The sequence below is a fragment of the Lepeophtheirus salmonis genome, chromosome 13, assembly GCF_016086655.4.
Source record: "Lepeophtheirus salmonis chromosome 13, UVic_Lsal_1.4, whole genome shotgun sequence".
Taxonomy (NCBI): domain Eukaryota; kingdom Metazoa; phylum Arthropoda; class Copepoda; order Siphonostomatoida; family Caligidae; genus Lepeophtheirus; species Lepeophtheirus salmonis.
The window spans coordinates 22,374,788-22,394,454 of NC_052143.2; the positions used below are offsets into that span (position 1 = coordinate 22,374,788).

At 29.9% G+C, this 19,667-nt stretch overlaps 1 long non-coding RNA gene across 1 annotated transcript; it reads left to right on the top strand.

The window, feature by feature from the left end:
* The first annotated feature begins 7,452 nt into the window (after positions 1-7,452).
* LOC139907042 (uncharacterized) lies at positions 7,453-19,059 on the top strand. The gene is made up of 4 exons (XR_011783354.1): positions 7,453-7,747; positions 16,554-16,705; positions 16,990-17,830; positions 18,045-19,059. It is a non-coding gene; the product is annotated as an uncharacterized lncRNA (long non-coding RNA).
* The last annotated feature ends 608 nt before the right edge of the window (positions 19,060-19,667 follow it).

Genomic DNA, 19,667 nt, shown 5'->3' on the forward strand with positions numbered 1-19,667 from the left:
GAAATCCTACTTATTCATAGTAGCAACATAGATAATTAATTCTCTACAATTCATTTAATTACGCTCATAATTAATTCTCAAACCAATATTGGAGTCAAATATTTGTATTTAAAAAATATGAATTGTATCAAATAAACGTTCCACATGTTTACACACCCAAAAAATAAATAATCCATGTAATAAATCGTAAAATCAACGCAGTCTTTATGGAACATATTCAATTACAGATATTAACATGCTATAAATGAATTCTCCTACTGAGCTATCCTCCATTTCCCCTCCTTGTTATCCAGGCTATTTCTAACTTTTTAAGGGCACTTGAATTATATAATCGTATATGTATAAATATATTATGGAGCATCATAACAATCGACACTAGGGGGTACACTACATCAGAATGAAAAAAAAAAGAAAGAAAAGAATTGAGATATAATATATCAATTTATAATAATATTTTATGTGGAAAACAAGAGTGTTACTATTGTGAGAATAATCCATGTTGTTAGTAGTACATACATAGAGCTATGAGGCCATTCACCTTTTAGAGTTATTTTAAGTTTGTTGGTTAAGGAGTCGTAATTGATAGTAGCAGGTTTTTAGTTTCATTAATACTATTCTGTAAAATTTTCACACTAGTAGTTAATTACATCCAATATTCCTTATTTCTGCTAACTACCAATAAATCTCTCTCCACTTTCTATATTCATACGTATACTATCTCTCACATTTTCAAGATCATGGACATATTGATGTCCCCCGTTGAGATTCCTCCCCAACCAGTGTATGTAAGTGTATACAATTGTATATAAGGTCAAAATAACCTTATGTATGAATACAAACATGAATCATGTAAAATGATACAAGGAAGTTTGAACACGTGCTGTTAAGCATAGTTATGTATGCACCTTCATAGTTTATGTTATGGATATACAAGTAACGCGAAAATTTAATAATAATTTGATGATTAAGTTGTTACTTTATGTAGTGCCATCATCATAACTCTACATAATAATGACATAATTTGGAACTCCATTTACTCTTTCTTTTAAAGAATACAGTTGTTTTCTATTGGCATAATTGGTTTCATGCTAGAATTTTAAATTGGTGCAGCTTTTCTAAATCAGGTAATTGGAATATGACTTATTCGAGAAAAGCCCACATTTTAAAGACCTATATGTTTTGAGCAAAGGAAAAGTGACCTCTTAGCTCACCGGATCTGAATCCCTTGGTCTGCTATGTGCATCGTGTATTGGTAAAAGAGTCCAATAAATGTGCACATAACACTCCTGTCAGTTTTCCATTCTGGGCAACTCGAACAAGGAGTTCCTCATTGAGACCTGTGTTAGGTTAGATCATCTCTTTGAAGCAGGAGGTGGTTGGTTTGAGTGATTGAATTACCTATGGAACTCTTCATGTAAAAACAAAAAAAATCTGAATTAATTTTAGGAAGTTAAGTGTAATATATATATTAAATCTTCCAAATTTAAAGTCCCCACAAATATATTATGTATTTGATGAAATCAGCAGATATGTTTTATTAATAATATTATTAATACACAGTTACAATTCCTTATTATTGATAGCTTCTTTTTATTCAACAAAACAAAAAAATCATATTTTTGAATCTCTAGTTCCATTATATGTCTACGTATTTATGTAGTCCAAATTGTTCGAACACATCACAAATAATATATTTTATAGCAATAAACATTGTAAAAAAAAAGATAATATTTCTTTTCATTTCTTGAGATGCTTTACTAGTACATAAATATGATAAATTATAAAATCTGTATCAATGATGTCATAGACCTCCTTATTTACAAGAATTACTTGTTTCTATGCTATTTATTCAATCTAGAAACATAATTCCTTTTTTTTTCTTACGTCTAATGAGCTATAAGGCGGATAGGTTAAACACTTGCGATATATGCATACTTTGCATATGAAACTAAGGATACAGACATTTATCTATAAGTATTTAGAAGCAAAGGTTACTCACTTCCCTAGGGAATCTTAAATATCCCTTTGTGTTAATTAGGGATTTTATATCACATACATAAATAAAACTCGGGTTGATTTAAGAAATTAGAAATATATTTTTTTTGAAATCATTTTTTAGTTTATAAAAAACTTTATTACATTCTTTAATAACATAAATTAAAAAACTGATACACAAGTCATACTGAGCAGTTGTTCTTCTTCTTCTAAGATTATGTGTCAATGGAATTTTTTTCGGGTTAAGTCTTTCTTTTACTTGCACTTGACAAAAGGGGATCGAAGGATGGATATCGTTCTATTCTTTAGAGAGGATGCCCCCGCCCAAGTTTTAGGTAGGGCAAAGAAAGGAGAGGAGAAATATCGATTGAGTCAAGTTGAGCCACACCTACATATTGAAATATATTCAATACTACGTAATGAGATTGCAAAATTATATCCTTCATCACCGCTCATAATGACTAATGTCAGGGGTATCTGCAAAGGTTGGGCTGGAGGGGCTGTAGCCCCCCAACGAACTTTTAGTTTATAGTAGAATTTTTTTGGTCATTTCATTTTTGAATTTTTTTTTCAAAAAAAACCCCTTATTTATTTGCAGTGTTAGGGCAGTAAAACGATGACTCAAGAGATGGATTTAGAAATACATCAATAATTTTTGTTCAAAGCATGTAGACTAGGTTTTTGCAAAACTTTTTCCAATCAATATGGTCACCTTCATTATCAATCCCAGTCTTTACATGCCGCTTGAAGGTCATGCAGTTGACAAACTCCTCTGACAAGTTGTTCCATGCCGCCACTATGTACTACTTCAGTGATTCCGCATTTTGAGTGTGAGGTGCTGTTGCTTTCCGTCTCTAATTTGATAGATATAGAAAATACCTTTGCTTTCAAATTTGGCAAGGATTCGGGGCTATGTTTCTTTGGACCAGAATTGATACACATTATCTTTGTAGAACTTTTGGCACTTGGTGGACTTGTGAGAGGGGGCACCGTCCTGAGTCCATAAGTAGTTATCCTCTGGGTAGTTGGTCTTCAGCCATTGCAAGATGGTGTACCTAAGCACATAATTGTAAGCCTCCTCGCTAATTTTCTGTCGAGCCTTGGAAAAAAAAACAGAGGCATCATCTTTCAAACAGAGAGCACAACGCCAAGGACCATGGCATGGGCCGGATATTTGGACTGGTAAATCCCTTGGAATTTTATTTTTTTCTGCAACCCATTATTCGTTTCGGCGGTTGTGGCATTGATCAACTCTCATAATTATCTTGTATGAGAATTTTTTTACAATTCATTCATTGACCTTGATCCATGGGAGGATTTTTTTGCACCCCTCGAGCCTCCTGGCCTTCATATCCTCTATTAGAAGGTGGTGTGGGGTGCTTGTGAAAGAAACTAATCCCAAATTGTGCTTTATAGCCCTCTTGAAGATCCACAGAGAAGTCATTCACGAGGTGATACATCGACTATGTGGTATCCTCCTTTATATTCTTCTCCTATATTTTCTATCCTCTTCTTCTGCACATTGATCCATTTTTATATTTTTTTCATCTTAATTATGTTGGAATTCTAACAACTCAATTTCTTTACTCTTCTCTTACTTTTTACATTTCGTTGTTTTTGATTCACGTATTAATTTGGTGTCATCCTGATTTCATATTGGTTCCATATTTCCTTTTGTTCCAAACTTTTCTCTTTGATCCTTGATAAATGCCACTTCTACCTTTGGAATCTTAGATTCTCGACTTACATTTGCACAGGTTAAATAAGGACAATTAATGTCGAATAATGTGTCACGTCCTTGCACATGATGTTCCAAATCTTTTGATGAAATTTTCCTTGTTTTGCCAGTGATTTTTTTAAAGAATATCTCATTTATGTTTTAATCTTCCAACGATTGAAGAGTCAGATATTTGGTAGCAAGTATAAGTGGAAGATCGTCAACCATCATGAATGCAGTATTGTACTTATTAAAAAGCTCTACATAACGTGCTCGAAGTAGCTAACAGCATTTCAATATGTCCCGAAGAGTTGACAAATCTGATTTCGGTAATTCAGAAGAAGGACCAAGGTATTTAACAATAGAAACGTAGCACTGTTTAGACGTCATTTTCCAATTCTTCTACAAACTAAAATGTTCTTTGTTTTTCTTTGTCTCATTCCATCTGACATGATTTTTTTTTAAAAATATTTACCGGTTAATCCTTTATTTATTTTACAAAGGTTTTAAATTTAATTGCAATATATTTGAAAAGTTATTATTTAAGTTAATAAACCATCAATAATAGTGATTGAAAAACTAACATCAATTATATATATGTAGATCTTTAATGGTCGTATTTAGAGTTACATAAGAGAGTTTTTGTAGTCCAAAATTATAAATTGGTAAAATAGGATATTTTAATTTTCAGAAATGAAGACTAAAAGCATATTTGATAATAAAATATTTCACATTTGGTATCAAAAAACGAGATTTGAGCTGTAAAAATGAAAAAAATATCAAAATAAATACGTGTAATACGCGGCACCAAAAGACAATATTTATTTATTAGCAGTATGGTTGGTACTAAAATACTTATATAATGAGGCAAGTTAGAGAAAAGTTGCTAAATTATTGTTGAAAAACATATGTTTTATCTATAATACTTCATAAAATTAAAATCCTGTTACTTAATTCAAATCGATAATTTTAAAGCAACAACATTAAAATTTCCTTTTTTCCAAATTTTACAGATTTTCAAATCAAAAATGCATCCATGAAAGTCCATTTTTTTGGACGTTTGATGCTTATTTTCTTGTTTAAAGCAAAAAATCTCAAAATAAAAAATATCAGGCGATACCAAATTCCCAACTTTTGTCATTTCGGTACAGTCTAATAGATACACGTAGACAGAATTACGATTGTAATGATTTAAAAAAAAATTATGTTATTTTTAGATTTGAAAATTTTACATAAGAGCCTTGGAAACGCAGAGTTCATAATTATGTACATTCTAAATATATAAACATATTTATGAAGTAGAACAAAAAAGATTCTTTCAGTGAATAATCTGCTTCTATAGTTAAAACTTTATGTAGAATACTTTGGTTGTTTCATCTTGACTTAAAAGGATGATTTGAGGCTTAGCTTAACTCTTTTTTTATATTTAAAAATAGGTTAAAGTTATGTTGTTACTTTCTGTGAATGCGTGGACAATAATAGATATACTTACCTATATATTTAAGCCTTATATTTTTTTAATATATTTATTAGAACGAAAGACTTAATGTCATACAGGGACGTATCTCACTCCACTTTTCTGAGTCAGGCTAGAGTCCATATAAATTACACAAATCCGAACTCCAATATTACACATCTAAAATAATAGATTTACGTATGACGTCATGGTAAATTAAAAAAATAATTTCGATAAAAACACATCTTTTCAAGTGTAAATTAAATTAGTAAATACGTCAATAATGAATTTTAAAACTATCATCATCATTTGCTCTAAATAATAATTATTTTCCACTAGTCCAGGATTTGAAAAATAATATCTTTATTATAATTTATCACCTGTTTGAGGTGGAATCCTTTTAATGTATGTATTTAAATATGTAAAGGCTGTCCATAGATAAGAAAACTTTTCTCATATTACAAAAATAATTTACAATTCAGGACCGTTGGAAGGTATCGAACAATCGTTTTATAAAATATGTTATTAAAATTTCTGTATTATTATTATATGTTATTCTCGTTTGCGAAAAACTGCTCGAGATAATATTTCCAGTTATCTCCATCCATTTATTAGAAGATTGGATTGAATTTCAAAAAATGCAATAAAATTGTATTTCAATAATATTACTCACACTTGAAGGTACTCCCTCGGGGGATGGAACAAAGAAATATGTTTAGATATTTGTCATAAATAATTTTATGCCAATTTATAATGTGTTATTATTCATCATGAAGCTTGAAAAAAATACGGACAATCGTCCACTCGCAATTTTACCCAGGGCAGTTTTCCTAGTACCGTTATTCTCTATGTAGATAAAAGGAGTTGCATTATAATAGCATAAAAAAGATTTTAGCAAGCAATTTGATTTCCTTAGAGAAAACATTAATTGTTTTTTCGAGGTCCCGACAATATAGTCCAAGATCATTTCAACTTTTTTGAGGGGTAACTCAAGTAATATTTGGAGTACGTGTAAACACATTTGGACAATCAATATAATGACGGCATTAATGACGTAGAAACAATGATTAAGGCAATGAATTTTGAAGGACATTTTTTCTCTACATATATGTATACATATCATATGTAATTTGTAGATGAATGACGTAGTGAAAAAGGCCTCTTTTGTACAAATAACAACGTATGATATATGTATGTATAGGAGGGTGGTCTGAAAAGTTCTCGACCTTACAAAGATAAAATACATTTTATTTTTTATCTTTCAGCATAGCCTCCTTGTAACTCTTCCACAACAATGTTCCCATCTCTGTAAGCCGTTCAAAGAGTACTAAGCATTTTCTCTACAAAATAATTGTTCACGAAACAATTTTTGTTTTTGACTCAATTGATCCGAGTTGGATTGACTTAGACGCGTCAAATTTTAGAAGAACATGCCTTTTTATTCTGCTATTGTTTGAATCTATTTAAAGGGTTAATTTTCATAAACAGTTATTTAATGACAGCTTGATACTTGATTTTGTACATTTTTACAAAAACAATCCCATCAATTTACTCAAATGACTGTTACATAACAACAATGCGTCTAAAATGCTGAAACTTTGGCGAGTAACTGTCGACAGATGCTACATAGATGTGACTAGCTTTTATTTACATGTACTGCCACATTCACATCGAGATCAGAAACTTTTCAAACCTACCTTGTATATATAAATCATGAAAAAGAAACGTGAACTGTCTTCTACGCAAATATTTTTATTTATATTTTTCAATTTGATAGTGACGATACTATATACTTCAACACGTCAAATTATGAAGAAAAAAATAGAAATGAAAAATACGTAAATATATATTTTACACATTTTAACCCAACCTCTATTTTTCCCAACTCATTTCTTAAAGATAGTTTTTAATATATGTAAATAGTATATTTATTTACGTAATATCCTTTTTCCAATACATACATACTTTGTATTGGATAAATGAGAGAAGGAAAAAAATTACGCATAGAGCTTTAATTTCATGCATTGAATGCGTGTCACTCGCTGCCTTACTAACTAATGTTATACTCGTATGTAATCTACATTTTCCTCTTTTAAATAGAATTCAACGACTCAAATAATATGAGAATATCACACTGATAGTTTTTATATCTATTTACATATGTATTTTGTACATACATAGTACACAGTAGTTTCGTGCCTTGATGCGTAAAAAGAGGGGCTAGATGTGAGGACATTTTTTTTTTTGTCATGATTATTCATTTATGAATTTATTTAATGTATTTAGTATTGTAGTGTTTGTCTTCCAAATAAACTTTTAAAAATAATCCAGTCACAAGTCTTACAGTAATCAGATTTTCAACAGGTCCACAAATTATAACATTATATCTTTTTCCCTTTTGGATATAAGGATAAAAAGGACTCCCTCAGAAAATAAGGGCACAAAACCTATTTTTCTTATATATTATTTATGTGACATTTGTGCTTTACATGATAGTCTCTTTACCACATCTACGTACTCCAAGTGTGTGTTTTTTTGCTTCCTATAAGCAGTTTATATAATATACAAAAGCAATTAAGGTAAAAAAAAAAGTTAATCTTTCATTTGAAGCATATAGTAAATAACTGTGTTTGTATTTTGTATAATATATGATATTACAATATTGATATTAATTTTCATTATATGTGTATGTATTTGGATTCCATTTTTATAAACTTTATCAAACTTTACATGTCTGTAAAGTCATACTAATGCAGTATTTATAAAACTATGGAACGCGAGTTCTCTTAAGTATAACTCCAAGAAGAAACTTCATAAAAAGTTTATTCCTCTCCAATTGTATGTATAACTCTTTCCGTTTATTCCTTCATTTGAAAATTTTCCGTTCGAGTGCTCATTTCTGATATGATTTCTCTGTTAAAAACAATAATCAAGTGATCAATTTTTGCCGAAGTTTAGTTGGCAACGGAAAAAAAAATCCATGCCAGATGTCACTTTTGAGGTGACATAGATTACGTCATTCTATCATTCATCATGTGTGTAGTTTTTTTCTCTTCATTGAACTCAGCTTGGGATAATTCATTGAGAAATATTCTTGTAACCAATTATATTGTAAAAATTGACCACGTGATAATCATTCGCCACATGGTTTTAGCATGTGTCCTGTTGCATTGTATGTCTTTAGATTACAATCAAAAATTAGCTAAAAAATGAATGGGTAAATAAACACCTTTCAGAAGCTCAAAATGAAAGAAAAGCTAGCTTTATGTTCAGTGCCCATTTTCCAATCACTACCCAATTTCGATATCCTACCAGGGGGATATACAATATAAAATATCCGAAAATCAATGGATTGTACATCTAAATATGAATGATCTATTTCGTTGTTGAAGTGTGAAGCTTATCTTCTTCTTTGATATTTACATCCATTTCGACGATGAGGAAATTGATCATATATTAAGTTAGAAGGGCTAAAAGTGATAGCTTTTATTTGAATGGAGTCCCACTAATTGTTTACAAATGTTTTTGCTCAATATTAAACGATAAAAATCATTTAATTGGCGTCTTTATTTGTTACACTATTACAACTCAATTATTTTTTTAAATTGCGTACCTTACTACTTATGTTAGATAACACATAAACAATAAATTTAAGGATATTGACAATAAAGAGGAATACGTTGAGATTCGAGTGCCCCAACATATTTTTTTTTAGATACAAGGTGGATTCCGGGCAAAATTAAGAATTGAGTTTTTATTGAGATACGAGTTGCCCATAAGATTGTAACGCTACGCAAATGTCAATTCTAGCTTCATTTTTTTTTTACTAAACAGTTCATCATGGTATAACTATTCAATGTACAATATATGTATATTGTGTCTTACTTATGTCTCTACAATACTAAATCATAAGTTAATAGATCTTCAAGAATTGAATATTGTTATACATTTAGCTATTTATTTTTAGTCCTCAATATATTTAATGTAATATCCTGCGTATTGAAATTTAATCCTTCAAATCAAATGTTTGAACGCAGATTTTTATTTAAAAAGGCGCATTTCCTCTACGACGCAGTTATTACATTTAATGAATTAATTTTATTCAAAGAGTCTCCTTGTAAGTCCTACTAAACAACTGATTTTAGTTTTTATTCAATTTTTGGGAGTTCTCCTAGTGAGCCACATGCTAATTTTGACAAGTATGTTAATGGAAAAAGGTTTCACATGTGAGCAAGTATATTGTACATACATATGTAAGCCAACTTAAAAAGTGATTGAACTCTATATAATCTATTACGTACTTATATTTTTTATTCAACTAATTTATATGATGGATACACAAACTCCTCTTGTTTCTTCTTTATACTAAAGAAACAAAGAGTCTTCAGAAGTGAAAGAGTTCAACCAAACTAATTTGATTATATTTACTTTTTTGGTCAAAAAAGTGTACATATGTACATACCTTTTCTTTCTTTAAAAATACAAGCACTCGAAATGCAAGCAGAGATATCATGGGGCCATATTTTATGTTTGAGAAGATAAGATGCCAAAGTTATGAGTTATATTTCATTATTTTTGGTTGAAAAATAAATATAAGAGAATATCTACACATATAGAAATGGTTAGAAGGAGTCAGACCATTATAAATGGTAGAATATTTGATTTCAAGATAGAGAAGTCGTCGTATTTAGCCTCTTTCTCGCTCTCTTTCCGAAATATATTAACAGTCAGGAGTCTGTCTACAACCATATATTTAACTTGATATCATCAGAAGTGATAAAAATTGTAAGTCAGTTTCGTTTCTTTAATTGCATCTTGGTTAGATATACATAAAAGTAGAATATATATATAACATTAATAAAATCAAGATTTTAAAACATCTTTTCCCTTCTTTCCCTCTAAAAAAGAACTCTTGATGTACTGGACAATATTGTACCTTTGTTCTTTTCATCAGACTGATAGCTTTAAATTTTTACAACAAAGAAAAAATGGTTTATGTGGAATGTTGTTTTAACAGCTGTGAAGTTCAGTTTTTTTTTACACTTTAGGAATTTCCTATTCCTTACTAAACAAGTACCCCTACTCCAGGCCTCACAACGCTTGTATAAAAGGATAGAAAATCCAGTAAATCAACCCTTTCACATGCTTCTATACCATACATCAAATTTTAATCACAGAAAAGGAATCCTGATTTTGATGTGAGAACCTTTTTTTTGGAAAGTAACATTGGGCGTATAGTCAAGGGTTGCGGGTTCTAGCATTTCTGTGACAAATTGTTACAATAAATATATTTAAGAACTTTACAATATATTAAAAAAGAATGTAGACGGTATTTTCATTATGAGTGAATAGGTTTTTGGGCAATTTTTCGATAATAGGTTTTTAAATTTCAATTGAATACTTTGAATTGATAGAAAGGTCGTTAGAAAAGTAAATGCAAAGTCCTAGAGATGGCACTACTGGCGCGTATCGAATTATTTTTAATTAGTACCATCTCTTAGAAGAACACACACCAACTTTCAGCCAGATTGGTCTGTATCTTTCAGTTTGGCATTCGATTGAATCGAACAATCGGCCGGAAATATTATGGCGACTGTCTTTTGGATTCGCAAGGAATAATTCTCATTGAATATCTGGAAAAGGGTAAAACTATTACAAGTGTATATTATTAATTTTTATTGGACCGTTTTAAAAACCGAGCTACAAGAAGAACACCCACTGTTGGCCCACAAAAAAGTCCTTTTCCATCACGACAATGTACCAGCTCCCACCTCTGTAGTTGCAGTCGCAAAATTAATGATAACAAGGCTACAACTCGAAATCCCCACAACACTACCAATCTCACACATCTTCATTCTATTGTGATCTATCACCATATCAAGGATTTTATCTATGATTTCTAGAGCAGTAACCTCAACAGAACGTCCAGAACGTTCAGTGTCACTTGTGCCCTTATGGCTACTCCGACAATTTTGAAACCACTGATAAACTGTTTTAATAGAAGGTACATAGTCTTCATAATGTTTATCAAGCTTTTGTAAGTCTCCTGAGGCGTTTTTCCTTTCATAAAGTAATATTTAATCAACACACGAAATTCTTTTTCGTCCATTTTTGGAAAATCACTTTACGTCCTCTATTCAAACGAATAACAAACAGATAGGAATTGATAGATCTGCCTGAAAGTTAGTGGGTGTTCTCCCAAAAGATTTTTCTAACTAAACATAACCTCAATACGAACAAGGAGTGAGTGCCATGCCTTGGACTTTGCACGGACTTTTCAAACAACCCTCGTATGCATTCGACAAGTATGTTGGGCAAGAAATAGTTTAATATAACGTATTCTTGTCAAATTTTCAATAGTTGTCAAATTAAATGAAATGTTGCAGATTGAATCGGGCTACAGAATTCAAAAGATATTGAAGGTGTTGGCTCAAAAGCCCAACCCGCACATCACTAGTATATATGTATTTAAAATCACTTTTAAAAACTTCTCTCAGTCCGCTGATATAAAAACAATTAGAATTCATGCATATTGTATACATACTAAAAGGCATTTATATCTAACATGCACCAAAAACCAGTTGTTATATGTATTTATGAGTCATATACTTGTATCATACATCCACAAGTTGGAAAATGATTTGATCGCCTTAATTCATGATTTGTTTATGACATTATGTCCTAAAAATAAAATTTCTTCGTTTTTATCATTTGTTTCATTTAATTATTTTTTTCCTTTGTATCATCACTGTTGTTTGAAACTGGAGAATGTAAAGTAGCACACATACAATAAAACGAAAGAAATACTACGCAGTAGCCATTTCATTCAGTATTGCGTCATGACGCAACCGTCAACAATTCATATACACTTGTAACGCTCTATAATTTTCCCTTATTAACGGTTTTTCTTCTGTTCATATAGAACCGACGCTAAAAAATATTAGAAAAGAAAAAAACAAATATCAAATTGAATTTTTACAATCTGTACAAATATGATATTTGGGTTGTAATTCAGTAATCACAATTACTACAACTAATATATATATTTATACAAAAATGATAAAAACCATCTTGTATTTAATAAATATTTAAAAAAATTAATTCCAATTATTTCAACCATGGATAAAGGAAATTATACTTTTTTAAATTGCAATAAAATAATATTGAAAAAAGTTTAATGAGAGTTAATATCTAATATCTATAGGTATTGTTATGTAGTACTCAATAATGTGAACTACATAAGATAGGTAATTCTAATTTACTATTTTTTTACTCAATTTTTAAGAGAATGAACTCAACTTTTCTTGAACAAACTCATTTCACGGGTCATGGAATTTGAGCTATAACTTGATATTTCTCTGTATAAACCATGATAATTCCCCAGCTTTGACTCATATTACTCCTCAAAATAAAAGTGAATTGCAGTTCAATGAATGACTCAAATAAGGTAAAGAGGGCAAAAAAGTAGAATTTAACATCTACATTATTCACAAAATGTTTTACGAGTATATAACTATTATTATTGTCATGACTTTGTTTCTTTGTCTATAATTTACATAAAAAAATCTAAAAGTGTGTGTTATTTGTTTCTATGACTAAAATCAATCTTTGTATGCTTACAAATAAGTATGAGATACATATTTAAATATTGTTTCAAAAATGAGTAATTAACGCATTTCCTCAAGGAGAGAAGTGAGTCGTAAGGAGGTGTTAGAAACATAGACTGACAGAATAGGCTAAGTGAATGGGATACGGTATAAGACCAGTAGGGGTGATGGGGGCCCTGGGTGCTGCGGTTAGTGGATGAGTGTCTTTTTATGTCCAACATATATTCAATTTTCCTTTTTGTTTTTTTTTTGTCGTGAAAAAGCCAAAAGGTTCTTGGTCCTTAAAATGCAGCAGGGGTGCAGTTTAAACGGCCTTAAGGCCCAGTACATCAACTTGAGTGATTTTTGTATAATAGGAAGGTTTCTGGATGTTCAAGGAAGGGGCTGTGGAAAAATTTAACTTGCCTTGGGTCCAGCAGTTCACCATCACAACCAGTGGGATGGGATGTCCTCTAGTCTTTATTTTTTGTTTTATATTGAACAGAAGAGTTCTTAATTAATTTTAATTTCTTAATGTCCATGACAATGCCAGGAAAACCTACTCTACTTGAAATAAAAATATGAAAAAAATCAATAGGTATTGAACTACCAAATTGTGTGTAAAGTATAATGAATGATATTACCTAACTGATATTATTTTTAAGACTGTGTAAAACAAGTCCTTAAATGTGGAGTGTCACTATGAAACAAAAATATAAATTTTCATTTAAAAACTTGTAATTATTCTGCTACACCTTGTAAAGTATACGTTTAAAATTTGAATAAAGAAGTCTTTGTATAATATGTAATGTAAATATGCCTTCTTTTTTAAGTCAAAAGTTATTAATTTATTTTTTGCAATACCTATATGTCCTACTACAAAGCAATTTACATCCTCAAAGTTTAAATTCCTATGAGATAAATATTATATGTATAATACAAGCACGTGAAGCTTTAATAAAAGAGTAATGAACTTACATTTTTTGTTTATTTCTTCAACTATTTGAGATACATGAGAAAGATACTTAACATATATATCCTGATAATTTGATTTATAAAAACAAACTAACATAAAACTATTAACAAAAATGCCTTTGAAAATTTAAAGACATTCAATAGTTTTCAAGTTGTATATACATATGTATGCTGCTAATATGCTCAATTAACATCTTAAAAAAAATGATGTAGGATGAATAATATCAAATCTATGACATACTGCGTCATAACAATTTGCTAAATGTTTTTGTTGAAAATAAACTGTCAGAGAAAGTAAATATAGTTGTAGGTATGTATGTACAGGGTGGGGATTTTAAATTTAGGAAATTTAAAGATAATATTTATCATCAGTCGTGTCCTCAGGATAATATATATATATATATATTTTTGGATTATTTTTCAAAAAAATAATCCAAAAATTATATTTTTTCTGGAAAAAAACACATTAAAAATCCACAATTCTTCACAAAAATTAAATTTTTAGGCTAAACATTTCAAAAAGTCATTGTTATTCACAATTAATTAGATTTTTAGGTAAAAAACTGTCAAAATTAAATTTCAAATATTACATTTTTTAAAAAAATCCAAAATCCTCGGCTCTTCAAAAAAAAAAAAAAAATTGACGGAAAAAATTTCAAATATTCATGTAATTTGATATTTTCTTGTAAGAAACAAATTTCAAATAATAAGGGGTACAGCCCTTCCAGGCCACCCCTGTGGACGTTGCAGATTAAAATTAATTTCGCAACATTAATGTAGTAATTCAAAAATCTTTGGATCTTCCATTTAGCTTCAATCACTCACCCCTCCAGCTTTAACCACAGCCTTCAACCTGGGCTTGATGAAGTACTTCTTGTACAATTTGCCCACTGCCTAGAGAATAAAGACCTGAGGGAGTCAACAGTGTTATTTACACATTTATTAGACTTTCTCTCTCCAACATATAATAGAACCAAGGATTATTTTATTTTTCCTAAAAGTTTCAGGAAGTCTGAAGTGCGTGTTTTTCTCAAACTTTTTTCAGACCGATCATGAGTCTTCCTTGAAGATACTCCTGGGCTATCAAACTCATTGAAACCCTGATATTATCATAAACAGTTTATTTCGGTAGTTTCGTAAACTCAATAATCTACTTGGGCCTCCGCTCAGCACAGAAACAATCAATAATGGATGCACGGCGTTCTTATTCGGAGGATATCTCAAGGACTGTGTAGTATATCCTTTACAATTTTGAATGCTGAATGCAGTGAAAAAACGTTCAAAGACATAGATCTCAGAGTTGCCAAGGCATTGATGTCTAAACTTGTTCCGGATAATAAATCCCCACCCTGTATATTAACTCACTTCATGACTTTGAAAAAGAAAGAAAAAATGAGAAATTGTTTATTCTTTCCAAGAATAACAGAAATCAAAAATATGAATAAGACTTTTAAGTAGTTGAACTTAAAAAAATGTTGTCTTAAAACAACAGTTTAAGACGACATCAACTACTAACACAAATAAATCAATGACACAATATTGCTCAAGTAGCAACGACTAATAGTAATAACATATATATAGATAGAATTAACATTAAGTATGTACTATGATTTGCACAAATTATACATGTCATACTAATAGGGAAGGGGGGGGGGAAGGAGCGTATTCCCAAAACGTGATAAAAAATTGGATTCCTTAGATCAGTAGTTCTCAAATGAGGGTATGCGTACCTCTTGGGATACTTGGAGGCACTCCAGAAGGGAATTTGATATTTTGAAAGAATATTTTACAAGTGGTACATAACTTCTTTACTAGAAAATTTAACAGTTCATTTTTGTTTTTTAAATTTGATATTGGAAATTAAATTTTATGTGAATAGCTAAGTATTTTTAAATTTTTCTCCAAAAAAATTTTAATTTATTGATTTTTTAAATTTTTATAATTGAAAGTTTTTCAGTGGATTTTTAATTTTTATTCCGAAAAAATTTATTTTTGGGACAATAGATATGAATGCTTAAAATCCTTTTCGAAAAAACTTAATTTTTCTCCAAAAATTTAATATTTTGATTTTTTTTTCCAAAATATTAGTATTTGGATATTTTTTTCAAAATATAATCCTGCTGAAAATACTTTGTTTTGTTAACGGGGTACTTGGGTTAAATAAATATTTTACAAGTGGTACATTACTAACAAAAGGTTAAGATTCCCCCACCCTTATATACTTGTATGTAGTGACTTACCTAGTTACAAAACCACACCTATATTTGGTATTTAAAGAAAGGAAAATTCTTACCGTTAGGCCACAACGTTTTCCTAAGATGAATATATTCCTTCTGGGATTAATTCTCCTTTTTTTACCTACGCTCTAAAATATGCTTAGAAACATGGTGGAAATTATGTAATATCTTCATACAGAGGCGTTAGCAAGATTATATGTATAAATATATATATATATATTCTTTTTTTTTTTTTTTGGGGGTTGGAATTGATTTTTGGAAAAAAATTGAAAAATTACATTTGTCTGAAAAAAAAGCCGAAAATGAAATTTTTTGTTAAAAAATCTTGAATATAAATTTTTTGCCGAAAAAAATAATATTAATATTAAATTTCAAAAATTTAAAGTTCTTCATAAAAAATCTAATTTTTTGTAAAAAAAATTATAAAATTAAATTTGAAATACAATTTTTTTTCAAATATTACATTTTACAGAGAAAAATTTCAAAAATCCATAGCTATGCACAGACAAGTATATTTTCTGGAAGAAAATTTGAAAAGTTTAATTAAATTTTCTAGTAGGAATACACTATTCCTTATTTTTTTTTAGGTGGGAGCTACAGTACCTCCAGCCTTCCCCCTGCAGACACCTCTGCGATGATCCTTTTTCTATTCTTTTATAAAATAATTAAGAGATGTGGAAGACTCATCAACAAATTGAAGAAATCGGGTTTTTCATAATTCATCATTTCATGAATCATGGTAAGAGTAAATATTGTAAAATTATCAAAACAATGCTCTTTGTAACTCTTCATACTAATAAATGAATCCCTCTTCTACCTAAATATGTACATTGTATACCTAGTGGGTACCTTTTTTTATAGATATGAAGGTACTCAATTGATGTATAATAAATGTTTTTAAGAAATGCAACTTTAATCATTATTACCAAGAATTCTTAAGAAGACTTATTCATTCTTTCTTTGCATAGTTCTTCGAGGAAAGTGTAAAATATTTATAATGTTATTTTGTCAAATTGATGATAGGTGCTTTTAAAAGGATGTGGATAAATTTATCGATAGAGCCTATTTAACCTGCTCAACAGAGCTGTCTTATGAACTGAGTTTTGAATGGCTTTACACTCATTATGAATTGCAATGACTATAAAGTACCCGTTGGACGCATTATTTCAAATACATCAATGCCTACAAATTACAGGAAACTGATAATAAACTTTCTTTCTTTCTATCAACAATTATTTCTAAGGAGCAGTAGAAAAAAAATATATATTATTATTATTATTTTGATGTTTTCATGTATTTCTTTTTGAATTTTTTTTTCAAAAACATAGTTGTTGTTTTTACTGGAAATTTTGTTAAAATTTTTTTTTTAGTATTTTTACAAATATTGAAACTCCTCTCAGATAGTACATTGAATGAATAAAAAATAATTTCCTACTATAACATAACAAATACTCGTTACTTGCCTTGTTTTCATTGCAAACTGTATTCATTAAAAGGTTTCTTGAAATCCTCTCCTGGGACTCCGATTAACGGAAAATTAAAAGTACCAAGTATGCCGTGCAACAGTCTCTAGAGCCATAAACACTGACCTACGGATAAATTCATAGTGCTTCTAAAAAAAAAAAAAAATTTTACAAATAAAATAAAAGCCACCCCAGCTGCTCATGCAAGAAAATTACTGAACAATTTGAAATCCCACAGTAACCGAATCATCTTATATTCGGATGAGAAATAATGGATTGTCGACAGATCCCACAATACCCAAAATTATAGATGGTCGGCCAAAGAGAGATCCAATATATCCCATGTCTTTAAAACCAAGTTTCTGGGCGGCATCATCACCGTGGGATCATTAGGAGCAACGGTAATAAAATATTGTAAATGAATACATTTGAAATCGATTATTTAAGTTAAAAAGGTAAAAGTATACATATATAGGTTTAAGGAAATTGCATATTTGAATAAGATCGTAATTATATTGATCAGATCGCTAACCACAAATAGCCCTGATAGTTATATTGCTTTATTACAGTGAATTTCTGATCACCATTTTTGATGGGATTGCAATTTTTTTCCAGATCGCTCACAAGCCTGCAACAATGGTCAAAAGTCCACTAAAGCTCCCTACAAGCAAAAAGAACCAAAAATTATCTAACAAAAACAAGGCTAACTTCTGGTCTACCTCTATGTAATCCTTCTCCAGGCCTGACCTCAACCCTCTTAACTTTGTAGTTTTGGGTGTTTTGGAGAAGAGTGTTTGTTACAACTCTCATCCAATTTTGGATTTACTTTGAGCTGCCTTCATAACAGCCTGGTAAGCCATGGATACGGCATTCATCGTCAAGAGCTGCCAACCTGTTCGCAGGCTTGTCAACGTTGTTATTGCTTGTGAAAGAGGAAATATGGAATAAAAAGTATAGCTTAATAAAGTATTTAAACATATCACTAATTGATTTTGAGATGTTTTTTCATGATTCCATAAAAATAATGTTTTTCGTAGTTTAGTCATGCTCCTGCAAGTTTTGAATCCCCAATTTGTATTCATTGGGCACAACTAGATCAATTTATTATATGATTTTTTATTTTTTTTTTGAAATTTCTTAAAATTATAATCCTTGTCTATTTTTAAGAACAACAATTTGTCTTTGTTTTTTGAAAATCGCTCAAATTGGAAGATTTCTGATTTTTTTATATCGAGATTTTTTAGTTTCTGATTAAGTTTTTTTTTTAATTTTTTCAAGTATCTGATAAACTTTATTGCCTTTAATAAAGAAATGATTTTCTACATTTAACACATCTAGAATTAGATGTACAATTTTTGAAAAACACGAGGTTTTAGTATTTTTTTCATGAGGCATTACATTTGCAACACTTGAAGGCCATAAATAAGAATATTGCAATTCTTCTGCTTAATGACCCATTGATTATGTAATTACAAAACATGAAGTTTTTGAGCTCAAATATTGTCAAACTGCTCAAATCGCGGATTCCCAAACTCATAAATCAAATAATAATAAAATTTATTACTGTATGTGAATATATATAGACATTTTGCAAAAACAAACTTTAAAAAAAATAAATTATTAAATTGTATGAAGGACTAAAACAAGATTATTCAATTACAAATGGATGTGGGCTAAATTTTGGAATCAATGTGAAAAAGTGAAACAGGCGGCCAAAATCATTTGTGCTGTTTATGGACCCAATACAGTATCGAATGCAACAGTAAAGTGGTGGTTTCAAGGATTCCGTACAGGTAATATGAAGGTAGAAGTTGAGGCACGATCGGGTAGGTCCATCATCAAAAATATCGATAAAATAATGGAGGTCTTGGAGTTAAACTGGCATGTTAATTACATTTATGAATTTTAACTTTTATTTTATTATAAAAATAAAGAGAAAAACGCTCATAACTTTTTACTTCCCATATTATTAGTGCACTTGACTAGAACCCGTATAAAGTTGTTGCCAGGTCGCTGATTGAATCCCCTTGTTCTATAAGTTGACCCACAATAATTCATAAAACATTTTAGGATTACACAAATATAGCTTTATTATTTTCTTTGCACTAAAGTAGTTATCTACCTGGGTTTTACACGTTAGAATAACTTGAATCACTCATATATTTATTAGAGATATTAATAAATAATTATAATTGGCTTCAAGGGATAGTTTTTTCTTCCCAAAAAAATAAACAAAAG